Below are 13,502 nucleotides of genomic sequence, written 5' to 3' on the forward strand. Positions count from 1 at the left end.
GTGCCAAGGCCCTGCAGAGGTAACATACAGCCATTTTTTAAAAACAGGAAGTGTTCTCGTACCTGGATAGCAATGAGTCAAGGGGTAAGTGGTAGGAAACTAGGTCTGAAAAGTAGCCAGGAAGGTAAGTCAGAATTCGATTCCACATGTGATTGAAGCCATCAGAGAGGGTTTTAAGCAGGGGAGTGACATGGTCTGACTTATTACTTAAATTAAGTCTCTAGCTGCTGTTTGTCCAGAGAGGCAGTTGGCAGGCCACTGCATAGTCTGGGTAACTCCTCTCTGAAAACAGGAGGCTGAACCACCTAGGAGAATACAGTAGGATTGCAGGCACTGCTAAAAGTCCACTGAAGGACTGTGGTCCCTATTTCAAGATGGGACCAGTCAGCACAGTTGTTTTTCTGTAGCTTCCTGGGTACAAGTGCAGAGTCAGAGGAAATGAACTTAACCAGTTAGTTTTGATAAGCAGTGTTCAAGCTGGGAGGTACTAGAGAACATGAGAATTAAGTAACAAGCGACTGGTGGGAATGAGTGAGAAACTCCAGGGAAACACAGCCCCACGAAATCTGCAGGTTAGTAGTGGCTGCAACCCCCCTGGAGGCTCTGCTCATGTCTTCCAGAAGCACAGGTAACAGTGGGCCATGCCCCCACCCCAATTCCTGCCATCCCACTGGATAGATAGCTTGTAGCAGAAGCAGCAAGGAGTGCCTCCTGTGAGTGGCTGACAAGCAGAGCGGTTTTGAAATTTTGAAAGTGCTTCCACTTTGTAACTGTACAGAAGAGTCCTTGGGGGAGCAACCTGGAGGGGAGGGGGCTCTCCTTCCACAGTATGCTGCCACTGTATTCCTCTGGGTACCGCAGCATACCATCTGAGACAGGTAAATAACTGGTACCACACACAGCGATGTGGAAGCTAACAGGAAGGTAGGAGTGATGGCACAGGAATGGGCATGGGTTCCTCAGGGTAGCATTTCTCAAAGTGTGGGTCCCCCACAAAGACCATCAGAGAAACTTAACAGAAGTCCATGGGGGAAGGGAAGAAAAAAAAAAAGAGGTTAGAGAGGGAGAGAGCCAAAGCATAAGAGGCTCTTAAAAACTGAGAACAAACTGAGGGTTGATGGGGGGTGGGAGGGAGGGGAGGGTGGGTGATGGGTATTGAGGAGGGCACCTTTTGGGATGAGCACTGGGTGTTGTATGGAAACCAATTTGACAATAAATTTCATATTAAAAAAACAAAAAACAAACAAACAAAAGACCATCAGAGTCCTCCTGGTGGGGTCTAGAACACTGTTAACATCCAGATTCAAGGCTGACTGAATCAGACTCTTTGGTGGAGTCTACATGATTACCAAATAGCCTCAGTGATTTCACGCATGCTGAAGATCCGTGGGTCGTCTCCCCTTCCCATTTGTGAATACGAAGGCTTTGATTCCTGGACACTAACTTGGCCACTCATCTCCCTTACTGAATCCTCTTGATGCTTCTAGTAGGTGTTTAGTTGATTCTCTCGCAATTTTACAAATAAACAATTATATTTTTTCTGCCAAGAAAAGTAATTTTTCCTATTTCTTTCCAAATTTTATTCTTTTTTTCCCCTGCATTGAGCCACACCCCTTAAAGAATACTAAATAGCAGTTGATAATGGATGCTCTTGTCTTGCTTCTCACTTTACTGGAAATGTGGCTAATATGCCCTTATTAAGCATAAGGCTGGCTACTGGGTTTGGTTGGGATAGGAGGGGAGTGTGTGTATGTGTACATGTATGTGTGTGTGCATCAACAGAGTATATAGTTTATCATGTTGAAGAAGTATTCAATATTCATAACATTGTTTTCAAAGTCAAGAATGAATTTTCAGATACCTTTTTCAGCCTCTGTGTAGTTAGCAATTTTTACTTTTCATCTCTTAATAAAGTGAATTTCATTACCATATTTCTAATAGTGAAATAATTTTGCATTCCTGGAATAATTCCCACGTGGTTGCAGTGGTTATTCTTTCAATAAATTGCCAAATTCTATTTGCCAATATTTCAATTAGGATTTTTCCACTGCTATTTTATAAAGAATATTGGTCTGAAGTTCTAGCCTTTCTTGTTGTGTTTTGTTTTGTCTTAGCTGGCACTGTTGAGCTAGACAGTTAGGCTAGTTTTGATTGCCCAAAATAATGTGTTTCCTATTTTTCAAAGGTTCAATAAAATTTCTCTGTGATACCATCTAGGCCAAGTGCTTTTCTTCAGGGTGGTAGGGGGAGGTAATGGTAATTGGCTATTTGACTACTTGTCCTTTCACTTCTATAGCAATGGATCTTTTTTGGCCGTTTATATTTTCCTACAAAATCACCCAGTTTATCCTCATTCTGAAATAGTCTTCCTTGAGTTGAACAAAACAGTCCTTTATGAGAACCGTCATTTCCTAGGCGTCAGGCTTCCCTCACCGTCCAACTACATTCTGCATATTTGTGCTCTGCATTCGCACTTGCTCACATTGATTAGATTACATATTGGTTCTTCCTAAGAACAAGATCTTGGATTCTGCATGTTTTCTTCTATTAGTCTTCTGTTTTTCTAATTAATCTACTGATGCGTTCATGTTCCTCCTTCAGACTTACTTTGTTATTCCTTTTCTAACTTCTTGTGTTGGAGACATGATTAATTTTCATGGTATCTATTAATATAGATACAAGATTAATGAATTTGTCTTCTCATAGGCTTTATGTTGCTTGTACTGCAATGCTTCAAGACAGAAATATACTATACAGTGTTTCCTAAATATTTTTGGTAACGTGAATTATCATGTGTATTCTATGAAACACACCTTGGGATATGCTGTTTTAGGTATTATGCCTTAGTTAAGAGTCTGTGTATTCTACAGGTTACTTTAATCTACTAGAAGTTTTTTATCTTGAATGTAATAAAAATTACTTAACATTTTTAAATATAATTAAAAATGTTTACCAAGTATTTTTATAAACTTGGAGTAAATAAACACTGAAAGATGGTGTGGATAGAGGAAGATATCTTTAGATTTACAGTTAGAGCAATTGGATTTAAGCTCCAAAAACTACCTATAAGCACTTTGGGAAAGAGGACTTAGTTTCTCTAAGATTCATCAGTGATATGAAAGATCTTGTCTGTATCAACTTTATCAACCTTATTCAAGTGGCAAACCGGAAGGAAATTATTGTGTTTTTCATGAAATATCCTATCTGTGTATTTTCAGTTAGATATATATGTGTGTGCATATGAAGTGCTCTGTGAACTACAAAAACATTAGTAAAATGTTTTAAAGAAATTTCAAGTTTTTAATATGTCTTCACTAAATACTACGTGCTAGTAGTCTAGTGGCAGAGTCTTAAATTTAAGGAAATTATGGGTGTAGGGGATCAAATGATTTAAGAAAAACTTTTTGGAGAAAATTACAGAAAATATGGCTTATTTTTTCTTTGACTTGTAAGAAGATTCTCATTATCTAATTCTATCAATAGATCATCCTTGGTTATGGGTTGTCTGAGAATGTTCTTTGAAAACTAGTGCAAAGAATCTGTCAAGTCTTTTCAACAACAAAATGGTTCCAGAAAATATTTTAAATCCTCTGTTTCCTCATTAACTTAAGCCCCAAAGAACATGCTTTTAAGAAGTTTAAATGAAAAAAAAAAAAAAAAAACAAACCCACAAATATATCAGATTATATTTTTAGGAGAAGTTTCACACCCTTTTTGAATAAATTGGTTTTTTTGTAATGTCTAGAATAAGAGATTCCAATGGATGATTGTGTAGAATCTTCCAAGAGCTTTAGAAATGGCTCGCTTTGTTACAATGTCCAGCCCAGACATCTATTCCAGTGCCTTTGCTGATCAGAATTCACTATCAACTTTGGATGCTTGCCCACTTCAAATACTCCCAAAAGTAAGGAGACATTACATCAGCGGTGCTGCAGAAAGATTAATGTGCTTTGTTTGGAGATGTAAATGGTAATTATACTTATTGCATACTTCTAGTACTTAGTCTTTTTTACCTGAATCTAAGTAAATCTAGTTGTACATTTGCATAAATAATGTGTAGTTAACAGATATTCATTGGAATATAAAAAACTTAACTTGGCATTTTCCCAGCTAATTGTTTTTACAGCTTGACTTCACTTATGCATTAGCTACATTCATAAAAAGGTTTACATAAAGCAAATATTTTCATACTAAATCCCATTTTCCCACTGTTGCCCAATATTAAATCTTGAGTTGTATTTCTGTAAGAAAATGTTGGCTCCGACACATCATAAAATTCATAATTAAACATCTAAGTGCCAAGGAATAGATACATTTAATTACTTATAAACTACATTTTATCCTCTCACCTGCAATTAAAATTAAACATATGGATTAAACAAATGGGTAATCATTTGTTTCATATTCACACAATCATTTTTTTAAAATGCAGAATTTTGGGTGACTTCCATAGAAGCTGAGAGTGCAAACATAATTTATTAGCTAGAATTGCCACATGGAAATATGCTGCCAGATTCAAGTGATACAAGTAGTCTCAAATTATTGATAATCATCTTTTAAGGATTTTAAAAATACCTTCTGCTATTGGTAATACACTTGACATTTTATTATAATCCATACCAGACGATTAATTGGAATTATACAGATCATTTGGAGCCAATACCATTGTCTGACTCAATACTACTTTTCAAAGAAATGGGGAAAAGGACCTGATCAACTACCTGGATCCTTTTGCAGTATAAAAAGTAACTTTTGCCAAAATAAAAGAGTACCTGGGACTTTTAGAAAACTCTTCTACTTTTTTAACTACAATTACTTTGAGGTAATGCTAAGTAATTTAAAGTAATTTAAAGTAATTTATTTTTTTTTCCTGCACAAATCCTCTGGGGAATACTATCTGGATTGCAATTATCTATGCTCTCCTTTTCCTGTATTGCTGCAGATAATCTAGGTATGCTTTTTATCAATAAGTCAGTGTGAACTATCTTACTCCAGGACGTACACTAAGCTAAGAACATCAAAACCTCTTTATCTTTGCCTGTGGCAAAATACCTGTACCTGAGGCAAAATCATGGCAACAAGACAATACTGGTAAAAACATGACACTGACAGGCAGTCTGACTACCATGCATGGAAATAGGTTGAGTAATACTTAGTATGACAGGCTAACAGTTCTGACCTCTGATTATGATTCCTCTTAACAATATAAATTAGAGAATGCATTTTACTCACACTGCAAATTCTTTCCAGTGAGCAAAATAGCTCTTAAGAATATTCTTAAATAAGTCTGTCATGATATCCTATTATTCCCAAAGAGCAGATGTTCACATGAGTTAGCACAGCACAGCAAAAAAAGCATAAGCCTGGAAAACATATAATCATGGGTTGGAGGGACAGCTCAGTCCTTCACTGGCCGTGTAAACCTGGACAAGTTATACACTGTGTCAGATCAGAGTAGGAAATCCTGATTGTTTGCCTTCCTTCTTCCTTGGCAACAAATCCATCATCCTTCTTAAACATCCCACAATGTTTCCATGATGCTTCAGCACCTCTCCTGCTTTTTATTATTCCCTGTAAAGAACCTAGGGGCTTTGTTACCAGCTCCTCAAACCTAGGGGCAATGCCACTAGCTCCACTACTATGTCTGCTTGGGAGAGGTCCAGGAAAGGGCCACAGTAACACTAGCAGATCCCTAGCCTTTCAACTGCCATGCTTGGTGGCATTTGTGGTCAGTGCTTATATCACCCCAGAGAGACTACTTCATGCTCCCTAGGAAAACTAACATTTGGCTCATCAATCATTCAAGAAGCCAACGCACTGCAAAAGATCAGGCAGTGTTCAGAAAATACCTTGATAAGTTCAGATATCAAGAAAACCAGTAAGGGGCCCCTGGGTGGCTCAGTCAGTTGAGTGTCGGACTCTTGATCTCAGCCCAGGTCATGATCTCCTGGTTCGTGAGTTCAAGCCACACATTAGGCTCTGCCTTGACAGTGGGGAGTTTGCTTGAGATTCTGTCTCTCCTCTCTGCCCTGTGCGCATGTGTGCACATGAGCTCTGCACCCCCCTCCCAAATAAATATTTTTAAAAAAGAAAACCAGTATAAACTAAATAAACCTTTAGATAAATTACATGTAAAATAATGAGTAATGTTAACTTTAACTTTTTAAATTCTCTTTATGTCTTCAAGGACATTTATTTCAGTTTCAGGTTACGTTCTATCTCTGTAGACTATTTTATGAACTGTCAGTCAACCACAGTGTAGGTGTCTAGTAACTCATTTATCTTTGAAGAAGTGCATCTTGACCGGAGAATGTGAGAATGTCAACAAATAATAAGGAAATAAAGAAAACAAGTGGGTCAAGGTTCTGCTAACTGAGGCCAAGAAAAAGCCTGGGAAATTAATGAATAATAAGCTCCCAGGAAACTCGAACTGCGAAAAGCAGTAAGCCATGATGCGAATAATACCTGAGATAATTACACAGTCCAAACATCACGGCCTAAGATTCTAAACCTGACCCAAAGGTAAAAGAGAATAGTGAAACAGTTGAAGTTGCTTATTTTTATCTCAATGAGAGAGAAGAGATGAGAAAAAGAGAGAGAAAAGATGTGCAAGCAAACAAGGGTGAAAAATACTTGATGATATTAAGATTGTTTTATTACATTACATTAGACTACTGAAACTCAACATAAAGAACTTACTTGGATTTAGGGAAGGTAAGAACACAAGATAGTTTTATTTTTGTTCTAAAATGAGATATGTAGACAACTAGTAAGTTCAGTACAGTAAAAAACCTCTTGCTGCCTTTATTGATTTGAAGAAAGCCTTCCATATATTCTTAAAGAAAGGATGTCAAGCAAAATCAAAAAGTCATTCAAACCTAGTGTGTATAAGGCTCCAGAAGTATTTGAGGAAGCAACATAGAGAATTCCGAAAATTTGAGACCCACATGGGAGTAAAGTAAGAATGCATCTTGAGCAAATTTTTATTATTCTTTTTGTTATTCTCCTTAAAAAGTCACTCAAGAGAACAAAAGAAAGCCTTGTAAATAAGACTCTACAACCTTATTTGCAGAGGATGACACTTCTTTGAGACAAGACGACAAATCTGCAATGTAACCTGACACTGCAAGACCCTGAGAATGCCGAAGCAGGAAGAGTGATCGAGACTGACAAGAGCATGACCATGGTGATCTCTCAGGAAGCAAAATCATTCCATACATGCATAAGAAATTCTGTCCAGAAACTGAACACTTCAGTGCTGGTGAACTTATGATGAAGTCAACTAAATGAAGAGCTAAACTTATAATCTTAGTTGTCATTTGGCTCTTGTTTTATCAAAATGTAATTCTAATAAAATCAAAATAAGGGTATTCTTTTACTTCCTGAGTCTAAGAAAGGCAGGACTCACTGCAAATGTCTGTGAATGTTGTATTAGACCATATACTTTCTTCAATAAAGCAAACAGTTTAGAGTAAATGATTCACATACTATTCTGGGAGCAGTGCTCTAGGAAGGCTGTGAAGGGACTGCTTTCTGCTCATGCACGGGGAAAAGGGAATCTTATTCACTGTAGCCCTCGTGTCTTGTATGTGGCATGATACCTAGCACTTAAAAGGAGTCCAACTCATGGCTGTGAACTGAGAGAGTAATAACAGCTCACACTGAGCTTGCTATATTCCGGTACTGCACAAACAGCAACTCATCGAATTCTCACAGTAGCCCTAAGTGGTAAATACTGCTATTATTCCCATTTTTATAGCTGAGGAAACTGAAGAACAGAGAGGTTACACAACTTGGTGTAGGTGGAGCCAGACTGCAAATGAAGGTAGACTGACTACCGGTACACTGCATTACGACGGCCCTCTCGATGCAAGAGTGAGATTAGGAGGGGGAAGACTGGACCGGCAAGGACCAGGCTCTTAGTTTGCAGGAGCAGGGGGAGTGCAAAATAAAAGGATGGGCAAGATGAAATTCTTTTTAACTCTGTCTCAGAGATAGCAATGTCTGTGAAAAGATTATCTGATATTTAATCATCTTTATGCAATTAAACAAATACGTAACTATTAAAGTATAAATTTTCATATTTGTTTTACATAAATGTCTAGAATTAATCCAGGTATGCATATTACTTTGGGGATATACTGCCGTAGATGTTAATCACATAGATGTGATTTCATGTTAAAAGGTTGGGGAAATGCTTCGTACACAAATAAACATGTTGTGTTAGTTTGTTAGAAAAAAAAAAAAGTAAACAGATGCATGTGGGATCTGCCTGGGGAAGGGCTAAGAGTGGATGCACCTAGTTACAGTTGGCTCCAGGTACTTTTCAACGTTTGGCATGACCAATGACCTTGAGGCAGCTGCACAATATACTGAGGACAGACTAAATCTGTAGTGTTCATCCTTGGCTACACAGTAAAATCAGCTGACTTACACAAATCTGTGAGAAAAAGACTGTTAAATCAATAGAAAAATAAGCAAAAATTATAACTTCACAACTCACAGAAAAAATGACTCATATATATAAGAGAAGATGATCAACTTGATTCATAAAGAAATACAAATTAAAATGCCAAAAAGGTATCATTTTTCACCTAATTATGTTGCCAAAAAGCCCCAAAAGATTCAAAATAGCTCCATCTCTAGTCTGGATTATCAAAATAACCTCCTAACTGTTCTCTTAGCACCAAAGTGAGCCTTTCAAAATGTAAGTCGGATCATGTCTCTGTTTTGCTCAAAACTGCAATGCTTCTACATCTCATCCAGAATAAAAGACAACATCCTTCCAACGGCCTAATACAGCTTTACACAGGTCTGGCTCCACACCGTACCAATGAGTTCAATCACACCATTCAACACTTATTCCACTCCAACCACACTGGCCTCCTTCCTGCTCCTCAAACTCACCAGACATGTTTCCACTTGGGGACTTCGCAGTGGCTAATCTCTTGCCTCTCCCACAGCATTCTCAAAACTCACTTGCTCTCCTTAGAGTCTTGCTCAAATCTCACCTTTTCAATAAAATCTCCCTATTTAAAACTGTAATCTTCATCCTTTTTCTTCTACTCTACTTTCCATTTGTCCACAGTACTTCTTACCTTTGAATCTACTACAAAACATTTATTATATTTATTTTTAATGTATATTTATTTTGAGAGAGAGAGAGAAGTGTGAGTGAGGGAAGGGCAGAGAGAAAGGGAGACAGAGAATCCCAAGCAGGCTCCGTGCTGTCAGCACAGAGCCCAATGCAGGGCTCAATCTCATGAACCGTGAGATCATGACCTGAGCTGAAATCAAGAGTCAGATGTTAAACTGACAGAGCTACCCAGGCACGCCTGTATTTATTTTTTATTATCCATCTCACCCAACTAGAATGTAAGTTTCATCAGAGTAAAAATGTCTATTTTATTTATTGATGTATCTGAAGTACCTATAAGAATATCTCACACATGGCTAAATGTATGTGCAAAGACTCCAATATTTATAACAGCACTATCAACAATAGCTAAATTATGGAAAGAGCCCAAACTGATGAATGGATAAAGAAGATGTGGTGTATACACACACACACACGCGCACGTGCGCGCGTGTGCTGGAATATTACTTGGCGATCAAAAAGAATGAAATCTTGCCATGTGCAACAAGGTGGATGGAACTAGAGTATATTTATGCAAAGTGAAATAAATCAATCAGAGAAAAAACAAATACCATATGACTTCACTCATATGGAGCATTTAAGACAAAACAGATGAACAGATGAACACTGGGGAACCGAAGGAAAAATAAGATAAAACAAGAGAGAGAGGCAAACCATAAAACTCTTAACTATAGAGAAACACTAAGGGTTGATGGGGTTGGGGGGAATGGGCTAAATAGGTGATGGGCATTAATGAGGGCACTTGTTGGGATGAGCACTAGGTGTTATATGTAAGTGATAAATCACTGAATTCTGCTCCTGAAACCAATTACTATACTATATGTTAACTAACTTGAATTTAAATAAAATCTTGGATAGATATGTGCAAAAGATATATACTGCAACATTGTTACAGAAAAACATTAGAAGCAACTAAATGTCCATGAATACAGAATTGGTTAAATAAATTATAGAATAAGTAGACAGGGAAATATTAAACAGTTCTTAAAGTAAGCAGCTATCCTGTTTTCAGGATGACTAAATTCTAATTAGACCAATCCTTATGGGACACTATAAATTCTCAGCAAAATACAAAAAAACAATCATCCGAAGGCACTGAAGAGTAAACAAAACAGGCAGATACTGGGGTGGGGGTGGGGGGGCAGTGGGAATAACACTGGAAAAAGGAACAGCACAGAATGAGTTTCTCTCTTTTTTTTTTTTTTTTTTTAACAGCTTAAACTTTAGGGAGGGTCCAGTCTATTCCATAAAGAGCAGCTAAAGTGCCAACAGAAAAGCCTTACTAGCCTGAAGGCCCAGAGATAAGGGTTCAAAGCAACCAAGGTCAGTAGGAAATGAAGGAGAAAATCTTAGAAATAACAGATCTAGAAAGGAAGAGCCCCAAATTCTGTGTATAAAACTCTGCCCAAATCTCTACCTGATGTTTGAACTACACAGGCATAGGACAGACTCTAAACAACACAGGTAAGAGATAAAAATTTGAGCAAATATATATATATATGTGTGTGTGTGTGTGTGTGTGTGTGTGTGTGTGTGTATGTGTGTGTGTGTGTATATATATATATTTTTTTACATATTTACATATACATACACACACACACACACACACACACACACACACACTTTGTTGGTAGGCTTCAGCCAAATTAACTGCCTGCTTAAAAAACTGTTCGCTATACTTCAGACGGACATCACAAAATCCAATTTCTAGCCAATTTACAATGTCAAGAATGCAATCCAAAATTACTAAATATATGAAGAAGTAGGAAGAAAATGATCCATTCTCATGATAAAAGACAATCAACAGAAGCAACCCTGAAATGACCCAGATGTTAGAATTAGCAAACAGCTACACTGTGCTCAAAAATATAAAAGAATATATGCCCTTAATGAATAAATGTACGGGAAATCTTATCAGAGAACAGAAACTACAAAATGAAAGGCTAAATGGAAATTCTAGCCATATATATGGCTAGAGACAACTAAATATATTCCAATTTTAAATTCACTAGCTAGGCATAATAACAGAAAGAGGATGACAAAGGAGTCAAGGTTAATCAGTAGAAATTATACAAACCAAAGAACAGAGAGGGAAAAAGATTGAAAAAAATGAATGGAGCCTTACGGACCTGTGAGATAATATTAAAAAGTCTAACAGATGGAGAGAAGTGAAAAAAAAGAAGGCAGAAAAATATTAAAAGACATAAAGGCTAAAAAAATCTTTTGGTTAAAGACATGCTTACAAAGTCAGTAAGTTCAGTGAGCTACGTTACTATAAAGGAAACCACAAAGGCACATTATACTTGAACTGCTAAAAGCCAAAATGACATTGCATGAAGGGAACAAAAATTCCAATAATGGTTGACTTCCCTTTTTTTGGTGAGTTAAGGTATTTATTTATATTTACTTATTTATTAAATGGCTGACCTCTCATGAGAAAAAAAAAAAAAAAAAAAAGAGGCCATAAGACCTAAGACATACTATGACACTGGAAAATCTTTAAAGTGCTGTAAGTAAAAAAACCTGAAAACTTAGAATTCTATATTCATTGAAAATATCCTTCAAAAATGAAGGCAAAATAAGATATTTTCAGTTAATGAAAATTAAAAGAATCCATTGCCAGCAGACTTGTACTACCAGAAATTCTAAAGGATGTTTGGGCTGAAGGGAAGTAAAGCTAGATGGAAACCTACCTCTTCAGATAGAAACAGATGTATGAGGTATGGTAAATTTGTGAATATTTATGAAAGACTATTTTTTCCTTTATTTTCTTTAAGACATATAGACTATTTAAGCCAAAATTATGACATTATGAGGTTCATAATGTATGTAAACAAATGACAACTACAGTATAACAGATGTGCTGAGGCATTAAATAGACCTATATTGTTATAGGTTCCTGAATTTTCATACTGAAGTTAGAAAAGATGATGTAGCTCTTTATATACTAATATGGAATGATCTATGGGGTACCTGGGTGGCTCAGTCGGTTAAGTGTCTGACTCTTGGTTTCAGCCCAGGTCATGTTCTCATGGTTCGTGCGTTCCAGCCACACATCTGGCTTTGTGCTGACAGTGGAGACTGCTTTGGATTCTGTCTCCCTCTCTCTACTCCTTCCTCACCTGCACTCTCTCTCTCTCAAAATTAAACATTAAAAAAAATTTTTTTAATACAGAATGATCTTTTAAGGCATATTTCAAATTTAAAAAAGAGATTGAGGGTGCCTGGGTAGCTCAGTCAGTTAAGTATCCAACTCTTGATTTCAGCTCAGGTCATGATCTCACAATTCGTGGGTTCAAGCTCCACAATGGGCTCCATGCTGGCAGTGGGGAGCCTGCTTGGGATTCCCTCTCTCCCTCTTCCCCCCCCCTCTGTGCCCCTCCCCTGCTTGCTCTCACTCTCTCTCTAAAATAAATAAAAACCTAAAAAAAAAAAAGAGATTGACCAGATTATTACAGAATGATACTTAAAGTACATACAGCTAGAGAATATCCTAAAAGGATACACATGAAACTAGCAAGGGCAGAATAGGTACTGGAATGCAGGGGTGGCATAACATTCAAGTTTTTAAAATTGTGTACTATATGGAATATAAATATAGAGAGAGAATAGAATATATATAGAATATATATAGAATATAAGTTGTTTCCATCTCTGCCCCTCCCCCACTCACACACTCACACACACACACACACACACACACACACACACTCACTCTCTCTCTCTCTCTCTCTCTCTCTCTCTCAAAAATAAACATTAAAAAATAATAATAAATAAAAAGAAAAGAAAAAGATTCTCCTCTTTTTTTCAAGTAACAGCTATTCTATCCCAAGGGAGAATAGTATTGCAGGTACTGATATTTTCATCACTTTTTGATTAATTAAGCCAACTATATACAGTAAAAATACTACTTGAGTCCTTTGAAATACTATTTTTAAAAAAGATTTAGTCCATCAGAGTAGCTTCAAATATAATTGCAATGTTTTGAATTTAAATCTAAGTTAGTTAACATATAGTGTAATAATGGTTTCAGGAGTAGAATTTAGTGATTCATCACTTACATATAACACCCAGTGCTCATCCCAACAAGTTCCCTCCTTATTGCTAATCACCCATTTAGCCCATCACTGCACCTGCCCCCTCCAGCAGCCCTCAGTTTGTTCTCTGTATAAGAGTCTCTTATGGTTTGCATCCCTCTCTATTTTTATCTTATTTTCACTGGACGTTTAACACAGTTACATCCACTAAAATTCTAGACTTAATATTTTTTCAAAGTATTCTTAAATATCTCATAGCTTACTTATTTTAAAAACTCTTCATTTGGGTACCTGTGACATTCCTGGGC

The 13,502-nt window shown here is 36.9% G+C and overlaps 1 protein-coding gene and 1 long non-coding RNA gene across 11 annotated transcripts in view; one reads left to right on the plus strand and one right to left on the minus strand.

Moving 5' to 3' along the window:
- The window catches only part of STAU2 (staufen double-stranded RNA binding protein 2), a 309,135-nt gene that overhangs the window by 202,387 nt on the left and 93,246 nt on the right, over positions 1 to 13,502 (minus strand). The gene's annotated exons all lie outside the window — the stretch shown is intronic.
- Positions 459 to 7,820, plus strand: LOC122234994. 2 transcript variants are annotated; one of them, XR_006213023.1, is made up of 3 exons: positions 459 to 878; positions 3,746 to 3,969; positions 7,073 to 7,820. It is a non-coding gene; the product is annotated as an uncharacterized LOC122234994 (long non-coding RNA). The 2 variants fall into 2 exon arrangements; XR_006213024.1 differs by having other exon boundaries at positions 463 to 572.

Source organism: Panthera tigris, chromosome F2, assembly GCF_018350195.1.
Source record: "Panthera tigris isolate Pti1 chromosome F2, P.tigris_Pti1_mat1.1, whole genome shotgun sequence".
In the NCBI taxonomy this organism is placed as follows: domain Eukaryota; kingdom Metazoa; phylum Chordata; class Mammalia; order Carnivora; family Felidae; genus Panthera; species Panthera tigris.